Source organism: Microtus ochrogaster, chromosome 17 (genome assembly GCF_000317375.1).
Source record: "Microtus ochrogaster isolate Prairie Vole_2 chromosome 17, MicOch1.0, whole genome shotgun sequence".
In the NCBI taxonomy this organism is placed as follows: domain Eukaryota; kingdom Metazoa; phylum Chordata; class Mammalia; order Rodentia; family Cricetidae; genus Microtus; species Microtus ochrogaster.
This window is the reverse complement of record NC_022019.1, coordinates 1,145,067-1,154,305: the sequence shown is the minus strand read 5'-3', so window position 1 is coordinate 1,154,305 and position 9,239 is coordinate 1,145,067.

Here is a 9,239-nt window from a genome sequence, read left to right as displayed (position 1 = left end):
ACACACACACACACACACACAATCACAGAGCCCCCAAAACAGTAAAATAAATAAATAATAATAACAATATTGATGAATACTTGCCGAATTTCCATGTCATTCTTATGCAGGGCCATGCTAATCTTATCCATGTAAGTTTTAATGTTAGTACACGGACTGTAGAGGCAAGTGTAGAATTCTTCTTACACGGGGCATTTCTGTAAGATGAGCAGAACACAGCGACTCTATGTCAAAAATAGATAGCTTCATATTACACGTATTTTCTACAGTGAAAAGTAAAGTGTGTCAGGCCTGGTGGCATGGGCCTGCAGGCTCAAGCCTCCTTGATCAGAGGTGGAAAAGTTGAAAGGCCAATGTCTCCCTGGGCGAGAGGGTGAATTCTGAGGTTCTCCAGGTTACCAGTCTGGAGACCTTAGAGACAATCTGTCTCCACATAAAAAGTAGAAAAGATGACGAGACAGCTGGGGAGTGGTATGCCTACCGAATGCAGCAGAGCACAGGATCAACCAGTCATCAATAGCACAAAAATATTATCAACAAAGTAAGAACAAGGGAAACAGCAATTGTGTTTTCAAATGTGAGGGAAACAATGACGGGCTTTTGATTGCTAGAATTTAAAGTGACCAGAAGCTGTAAATATAAAAACCTTGTTCATCCTGAAATAAATAATACATTTATTTTAAAGAGTGATTATCGTTTTGGTCCTAAGTTCATTTTATAAAAGGAAAATTGGTTAGGACACTTAAGAAAGAAATCACATTTGATTGTGAAATCAATGGGAGAAATAATAAAGTATAGCCCATATTTAAAAATCTATCACTTAGTGACACAGGGGCCCTTTTACTGGCATTAGATTGGAATTAGATTGCAGCTATATTATTTTGATTTGAGAAGATCTTTTTTTTTTTTTTTTTAAAAAAAAAAAAACCAGCTTAAAGTGCTTGTTTTGGTTCTAGGAAAAAGAAAGCGCGAGTGAGAAAACCTGTAAGAAAACTGTCTCAGGGGAGAGGTGTGCGCTCCAACAGCCCAGCACTAGTCAGTGACCGCGACTAAGCAAACCGCAGGAAGACACGCCTGCTTCCTTATTGCTCTCCTGACCCGAAATTCTGCAGTTCTGCCCCTGAAAAGGATTCCCATTTTCAGTGCTGAGGCAGGAACTGATGACTGCTTAGCCTCCTACCCCACGCTCCATTTCCACAAGAGATAAAATGAAGTCCCAGCCACTGGGCTGCATGGTGCCCTCAGCCACGCTGTTACCCCGAGAAACACAGAGGGTTGGCGGAAATGATCCTATAATGAGCAATCCATCTGGCTGCACCTAAAAATGGAACAGAAATTCCACCCTTGACTTTTCCATGGTCGTAAATTAAAGCCTAATGTATAGTTCTAATTGCTAACATTTTCTCTCTAATTACGGTTCGGTTTGGCTAGGATTTCCGACAATCCCCCTGTTCTCCTAAAGCAAACACCAGAGAGTGTTCTAACCCCACTGGTGCCATTTATTAATAGCCCCCTTGACAGATGAAAAAAAATCATTATATTAAACAGGAAAAGATTTTCCTAGCAAAAGCTAATTGATTTTAAAGGGGGGAAAAACCCATTCAGATGCCATGGTAGAATTAATTTTATAAAGAAAAAAAAATCACAGTAGCATCAAATGAAAAGAGATTCATAGTATAATGCTGCCTGGGTCCTGTTTGGGTCACCAACTTTATGAAAAATGTGTGAAAATATCTATGAGGCTTATTTACTAGAAAGGAGGGATGAGAACAAAAAGGCTCTCTCGTGAAGGAATCTTACTTCATGCTGCCATGAAGGAAATACAGTGCTAGAAATCAGCTTCTATCATTGTCAAATACAAGCTCGTGCATGCACGTGCATGCATACTCACACACACACACACACACACACACACACACACACACACATACACGTGCATGTATGTGCGCACACACACAAACACACACACTGGGACCATGGCTACATTTTCCATTTAGTCTTTTTCATTCTTATTTTAAAAAAATTTGCCCCCTTTAAAACTTCTCTACAAATACATGCTAAATACAGAGCAATATTTATTTGCAGGTCTAGTTCTCATCAAGTAGTAGGTTCTTTTAGCTGGGTGGTGGTGCCACATGCCTTTAATCTTAGCACTTGGGAGGCAGAGGCTGGCAGACCTCTATGAGTTCAAGGCCACCCTGATCTATAGAGTAAGTTCTACAACAGGCTCCAAAGCTACACAGAAAAAGTCTGTCTCGAAAAAGAAAGAAAGAAAGAAAGAAGAAAGAAAGAAAGAAAGAAAGAAGAAAGAAAGGAAGAAAAAGTAGCTTTTTCTGGTTGATAATTAAATAAATACTAAATGAAAGTTAAAAATTTGATAGACCCAGAAAGGCATCATTGAAACAAAAGAAAGAAGAAATGTGCTGGCTTCGGGCAGGAGGAAATAGAGAGTTTTATAAGCCAAGTGGTGGCAACACAGGTGGGCAGTGCCCAGGTTCCCCCTACACCTCAAACCCTGGAGCACTGTCTTTCGGGAGGGGAAAATCCATGATGGCCTGCCTGGGTCATCACCAGACATGATCATTTTGAGCAATGCCAGGAAGGAAGCCCTCTGCCCCACGAAAATATTGTTGAAGCTCTGAACAATGTCTGTGGTTACTGATGAGTTTTCATTATATACTTTCATACTTCAAGTTACTATGGCTGTTTTTTTAAAATTAAATTTCCTTTCATGTGGATATGTATGCAGGCTCCTGTGGAAGCCAGGAGAGGGGGTAGGATTCCTAAGGGCTTGGGTTACCATGGCTGTGAGTCCCCTGATGTGGGTGCTAGGAACCAACTCAGCTCTCTAGAAGAACATGCGCTCTGTTTTTTGTTTTGTTTGTTTGTTTTGTTTTTAAATTATTTTTATTTATTTATTTATTATATATCTTACAATATTCTGTCTGTGTGTATGCCTGCAGGACAGAAGAGGGCACCAGACCCCATTACAGATGGTTGTGAGCCACCATGTGGTTGCTGGGAATTGAACTCAGGACTTTTGGAAGAGCAGGCAATGCTCTTAACCTCTGAGCCATCTCTGCAGCCCCTGTTTGTTTTGTTTTGTTGTTTTGAGTGGGGGGTGCTTTTTTCTTTTTTTCTTTCCTTTGAGGTAAGGTCTTTGAGGTAAGGTAGGTAGCTCTGACTTCCCTAGAACTCATTATGTGACTAGGCTGGCCTTATGCTCCCACACCCGTCCTTGTGTTAATATTAAGAAAGAATTTCCAAATTTTTTGTGTCCACAATTCACAACAGGAATGTTTATGCTTTAAGACTTGGGCATCTGAATACCCCAGATATTCTCTGTAAATTAGATACCGGGAGAACCAGAAGTAGTTTCCAGGTAGTTTTTATTATAAGCCACTTCAGAATATTCCATGCTTCTTAGGATAATCATCAACACAAAAATCCTCCACTTTTGTCAATGAAAATATAACCAAAGGGGAAATTAACATGCAAACCCTGTGGCTTTCCTTCCTGCTGATGGCAAGCTCGCTGAGGAAGAATTGGGGGCACTTGTACTTAAAAACTCTTAAAAACTAATCAGCAGGGGCTGCAGGAATGGCTTAGTGGTTAAGAGCTTGTATTGCTCCTGCAGAGGACCCAAGTTCGGTTCCCAGCACCCATATGGGGTGGTTCACAACTGCTTGTGATTCCCAATCCAGGGGGCCTGGTGCTCTCTTGTGGTCTTCTGGGCACCTGCACTCACATGCCATCCTCCCAACAAACATACACAAAAATAAAATAAGTCTTAAAAACAAACATGTACTTGGGAATGAACCTCACTGAGGAAACACAGCTTCCATAATGAAAACTGTGAGAACATGGAAGGACTTCCCAGGTTCTCAGATTGGAAGAATAGTATTGTGAAAATGGCTGTCTCTTCAAAAGTAAGTTATACACCTGATGCAATCCGTGTCAAAATACCAACGTCATTCTTTACAGAGAAAGCAACCTCAGAGCTTACTTCAAAGCATGAAAAACCTTGGGTAGTCAAAAACAAGAGTGACAAGCAAAAGGAGTAATCCTAGAATCATTACTCCCTGGTTTCAATTTATACTCCAGAGCCAAGGTAGTTAAAACAGACACATGGAGCCACAGAAGAGAGAGGAAAAGCCAGAGGTGAACCAGATGGCTAAGGTCACCCGAGTTTTGACAAAAGCGTCAAAAATATTCATCAGAGAAGAGACAGCCCCCTTAATAAGCAGTGCTGGAGAAAGTGAACAGCAACATATACAAGAAGGGAACTAGATCTCTATCTCTCACTTTGCCAGAAGTCAGCTCCAAGTGGGCTAAAGACACCCATGTAAGACCCGAAACTCTGAAACAGCTTGGGGAAAAGCTACAAACAACACTTCAGAGATAAAAGCAGAGGATAAAATCCAAGCTATAGAACAAAACATTACTGAACTCTTGGCTTATAAATGGTCCGATAGCAAAAGTTTAACTTTATTCCGCGTAAATGTACAGTTCAGCAACAACACAGGTTAATTTAGTCAAGGTGCCATTTCCAGGTAAACTAGGAGACGTCATCCTAGGAGGAAAGGTGGGCTGACATAGTGACGATCATCACCGATCATCACCGGGGAGGCTGAGCAGGAGGATCAAGAGTTCAGGTTGCTACATGGCAAGCTCCAGGCAAGCCTGAGATACACAGCAAGATCCTGATTTGTAGTAAGAGCCAAAATAACAACACACAAACTTTATTCATATAAACACTGCCTGGCCCATTTCTATTAATGTGTGTAGCACCGAGGTGCGGTGCACTTACCGGGAAGATTCTAGCCTACGTCCATTCTGGATCAAAGCTTCATCGCGTCTGCCCTGGAGAGGGGAGCATGGCGTCTGAGCTCACTTCCTCTTCCTCCCAGCATTCTGTTCTATTTACTCCACCCACCTATGTTCTAACCTATCAGGGCCAAGCAGTTTCTTTATTAATTAACCAATGACCTTCCTCCGTCACTAATTCACAGCAACAATTCCAAAAGAAATACAGAGCTTTGATAATGACCACTTAATACATTAGCCATTCAGCGTGGAACTCGCTGGCTCGGACCTTACCCTCTTATTTCCTCTTTCCTTCCATTTCTTCTGGTTTTGTTTGCATCATGGGCTGCACGCCCCCCCTTCCTTTTCCCTTTCCTCCTTCTGGTTTTCCTTTCCACATTCCTTGAGAAAGTATCTTTCTGTGCCTGGTGCAACACACAGAATCAAAGAATAAGAGGACGTAGGTAGAGACACTAACTGGTACAGATGTCACGTGGGTCTCACGTCGCGTCTGCTCTCATCTATCTGCTGGGGCCGATTCCTGGAGTACTGAACTGAGCAGAATTTTGAGCCCATGTCTAGGATTCTAAATAAAGGTATTCAAGATCAGTGCGGGATGTCTGCCTGTGTCCTAGAGATAGAAGAATTGGTTTGTGCATTGTGCTATTGATAACTCTTGATCCAAAAGAGCCAAAGCTCTTTCCTCTGTCTCCCTCCTTATATCCAGTTTGCTGTCTGATTAAGAACTTTGAAGAAGGCTTTGATTATTACTCTAGTGTTCCGTACACTTCATTTTCTAGTGCCCGTCAAGTTTACTCTTGCCAACCTCCCCCACCTTTCCCCTCCTCCTCTTCCTGCTCCCTCCCTCCTCCTCCCTCCCTCCCCCTCTCTCCCTCCCTCTCTCTCTTCTCTCATTTCCTTTCCCCCTCACTTTGTTCCTTCCTCCATCCCCCAAAGTCTTTCTGGAGAAAGAGATGGAACCAATCCACTCAGGCCACCTGACTCCCAGCCCAGCTTCTAATCCTTTTATTAATCTCTTGAAGACCCACTAATGAGTTTCCTACATTGGTTATTAAAAACCTTTTCCTTATTTCTGAAGCTCACCGCCTGATCTTCCCTTCCTCAAGCCCTCAGAAGATCATCTTGCCTTCTGCTTATTGAGGAGTTCAAGGCCTTTGTTAATCTTTGCTAATCTGTCAGTTCAGTTCCATCATTGCTCTGCGTTCCCTTTCTCCATGGCTCCCTCTGCTCCCGTTTCAGCTGAAGAGACACCGTTTGGATCCCATGGGAAACCAGCTACTGCAGGAACTTTTCTCTATAAAAGTGTGTGTGTGTGTGTGTGTGTGTGTGTGTGTGTGTGTGTGTGTGAATTTTACTTTAAGGTCATGAAATCTTCAACTTCCCCATCACAAGGTCTTTGGCATGGGAAGTTCTTAAGGCACATACATTAATGTGGTGGATAGGAAAGCCTCACCCAGAGAACCAACCATTGTTCCTAGGAGAATACAGTTGCCTTATATTTTTCCCAATAAAAGTGAAGTTACAGATAAACATTCCCTTTAGCTCACATCCTGAGTGTGTTTCCTCCTTCATAGAAGCAATCATAACTTTTACATATGCTCTTGAAGGTTATTAAAAATACTCCTTTCCCCAGCTTTTTTGAGACAAGATCTTACATAGTGCAGGCTGGTCTTGAACTCCTGAACCTCTTGCCTCAGCTTCCTAAGGGCTGGGGCTATGGGTATGAGTCACCACAACCAGCTTGATACTCATGTACCTTCCTTCTGTTTGATGCTGGGTGTGTGCATCTAGTTCTAAGGGTAGGAAGGCAGAGACTTTATTTTGCTTTTTTTTTTTTATATCCCTAGCAACTAAGATGCCTTATGGTGGATGGTCCAGGTGTATTTCTCTGCCCCCGCCCCCCAGATTTCTTTGTGTAGCCCTGGCTGTCCAATTCTATAGACCAGGTTGGCCTGGAATGCACAGAGATTGACCTGCCTTTGCCTCCTGAGTGCTGGGATTAAAGACATGTGCCACCACCACCCTGACTGTCATTTTTAAAAATTCACATGCTGTGGGTTATGCTTTTGTACAATGTAAAGATTTAACTCATATTGGTCAGTAGCCAGGCAGGAAATATAGAAGGGGTGACCGGACTGATAATTCTGGGGAGAGAAAAGGCAGAGAGTCAGTCATAAGTCAGACAGAGAGGAAACAAGATGAGAATGGCCTCCCTGAGAAAAGGTACTAAGTCACGTGGCTAAACACGGGCAAGAATTATGGGTTAAGTTAAGTTGTAAGAGCTAGTTAATAATAAGCCTGAGCTAATAGGCCAAACAGTTTATATTTTTTTTCATTCAGCATATATTTATTAGAAGCATACTATACACAGGGCATTCTGCCCAGCCCCAGGGATGCTGTGGTAGGATAGGGCAGATAAAATTCCAGGTCACAGGAGTTTATGTTCTAGAGGGGAGAGACACGCTGAGAACTTGAAGTCTGTGCTTGGTGTACCTGTTCTTGTTGTTCACTCTTGGCATTTCGCACATCTGTATTTCAAGACTTTTCTCTGTGTGTCACCTCTGCCGAGAGGCTATGACCAATGGCAAATTAGGCATTGCCCTTGGGTTGCTGCTCTTCAGCTCTTGCAGGTCACTTTGAGCTTGCTATCTAGATGCAAGGCTTCTGTAGCATGAGGCCTAGAGTTTGAGTCTGTTTGAGAGAGTCCACCTGTATTGGAGCCCACCTACAGCACCGCACAGAGGAGCGCTCTTCAGTTCTGTTGGTGAGGCCTGGAGCGTGGATGCCAGCCCTCTGAGTCAGAGTTTCACAGCTTGTTGGGGGTGTGGTTAAAGTGTGCTCAGAGGAGCTCAGGGTGCCACTGCCCTGTAGTGTCCTCTGCTTGCCATTGTGGCTTCACAGCAGCTCCTGACAGCACAGTTTGCATCCAGTTCTGCAAGCTCCTACTGCATTCATTCTCCCTGGCTCCTCCCCCTTCCTTGGGCTGACTCACCGGAGGGAGGGACTGGTTCTTTTTTCCATTCGCCACCAGCACTTTTAGTTCACCTTGCTGAAGAAGTCCTCTCAGGCTTCCTTGCCAACTCATGCCTTGACCCCTGCCTGGTTCTTCATATCTGCCTTTGATGCTCATATATTCCCAGTGTCAGAGACAGGGGGATATGCGCTGGAACTAGGGCATGGCTTTTGGTTCCTTGTGTCCTCAGCCCAGAGGGTGGCCTTCTTCTGAGATTCTTGTTGCTGAAAGTTGAAACTGTGACTCAGGACTGAGCTGGCGAGGTGACCTGGATACTTGCAGGTGTGAGGGTGTCAGCAGCCTTAGTCCCCGTGGCTGTGATGTTGACATGATGTTGTGTGAAGGTGGAGTTTCTGGTAGTGTTTGTTTCTTGCTATTAAAGTCCCTGAAAACTACAATTCACACCAGAAATGGGAGGAAGAGTGATGGGGGACATTTCATTAAGGAAAAGATGAAGTCAGGTGTGCCCCTACGGTCCCTAGCACCGTCCGCATGCCCTGCCTGAAGTCAGGTGTGCCCCTACGGTCCCCAGCACCATCCGCATGCCCTGCCTGAGGTCAGGTGTGCCCCTGCGGTCCCCAGCACCATCCGCATGCCCTGCCTGAGGTCAGGTGTGCCCCTACGGTCCCCAGCACCGTCCGCATGCCCTGCCTGAAGTCAGGTGTGCCCCTACGGTCCCCAGCACCGTCCGCATGCCCTGCCTGAGAGCCTCTGAACAGTTGTCAGCAGTGTCTCTGCACTCTCACAGGAGCACAGCTGGTCAGTGAAGTGGAATTGTTTGTGATCCTCTGTATGTGGGGACATAAGCCTTGAGTAAGTCACCTTATTCAGCAAGGCAGTCACATCTTTCTTCTTTTGTGGCTGGGTCAGGATTGCACCCAGTTTATAATTAATATAAGCCTCTGTGTGCTTCTTTGGGACTAAACAGTTGTGGGATCAGGCGGGACAGAGACTTCTGTCTACATTCATGGGCACTAAGGAGTTGAACTTAAGTCTTCATGCTAGCAGAGTAAGCACTCTTTTTTTTTAATTAATTAAAAATTCTATTTTAGGGCTGGAGAAATGGCTCAGAGGTTAAGAGCACTGACTGCTCTTCTGGAGGACCTGAGTTCAATTTCCAGCAACCGCATGGTGGCTCACAACCATCTGTAATGAGATCTGGTGCCCTCTTCTGGCCTGCAGGCATACTTGCAGGCAGAACACTATATTCGTACATAATAAATATATATTTTTGAACTCAAGAACAATGGGTTTCTGATCCTACTGCACGCACTGGCTTTGTGGGAGCCTAGGCAGTTTGGATGCTCAACTTACTAGACCTGGATGGAGGTGGGTGGTCCTTGGACTTCCCACAGGACAGGGAACCCTGATTGCTTTTCAGGCTGGGGGGGGGGACTTA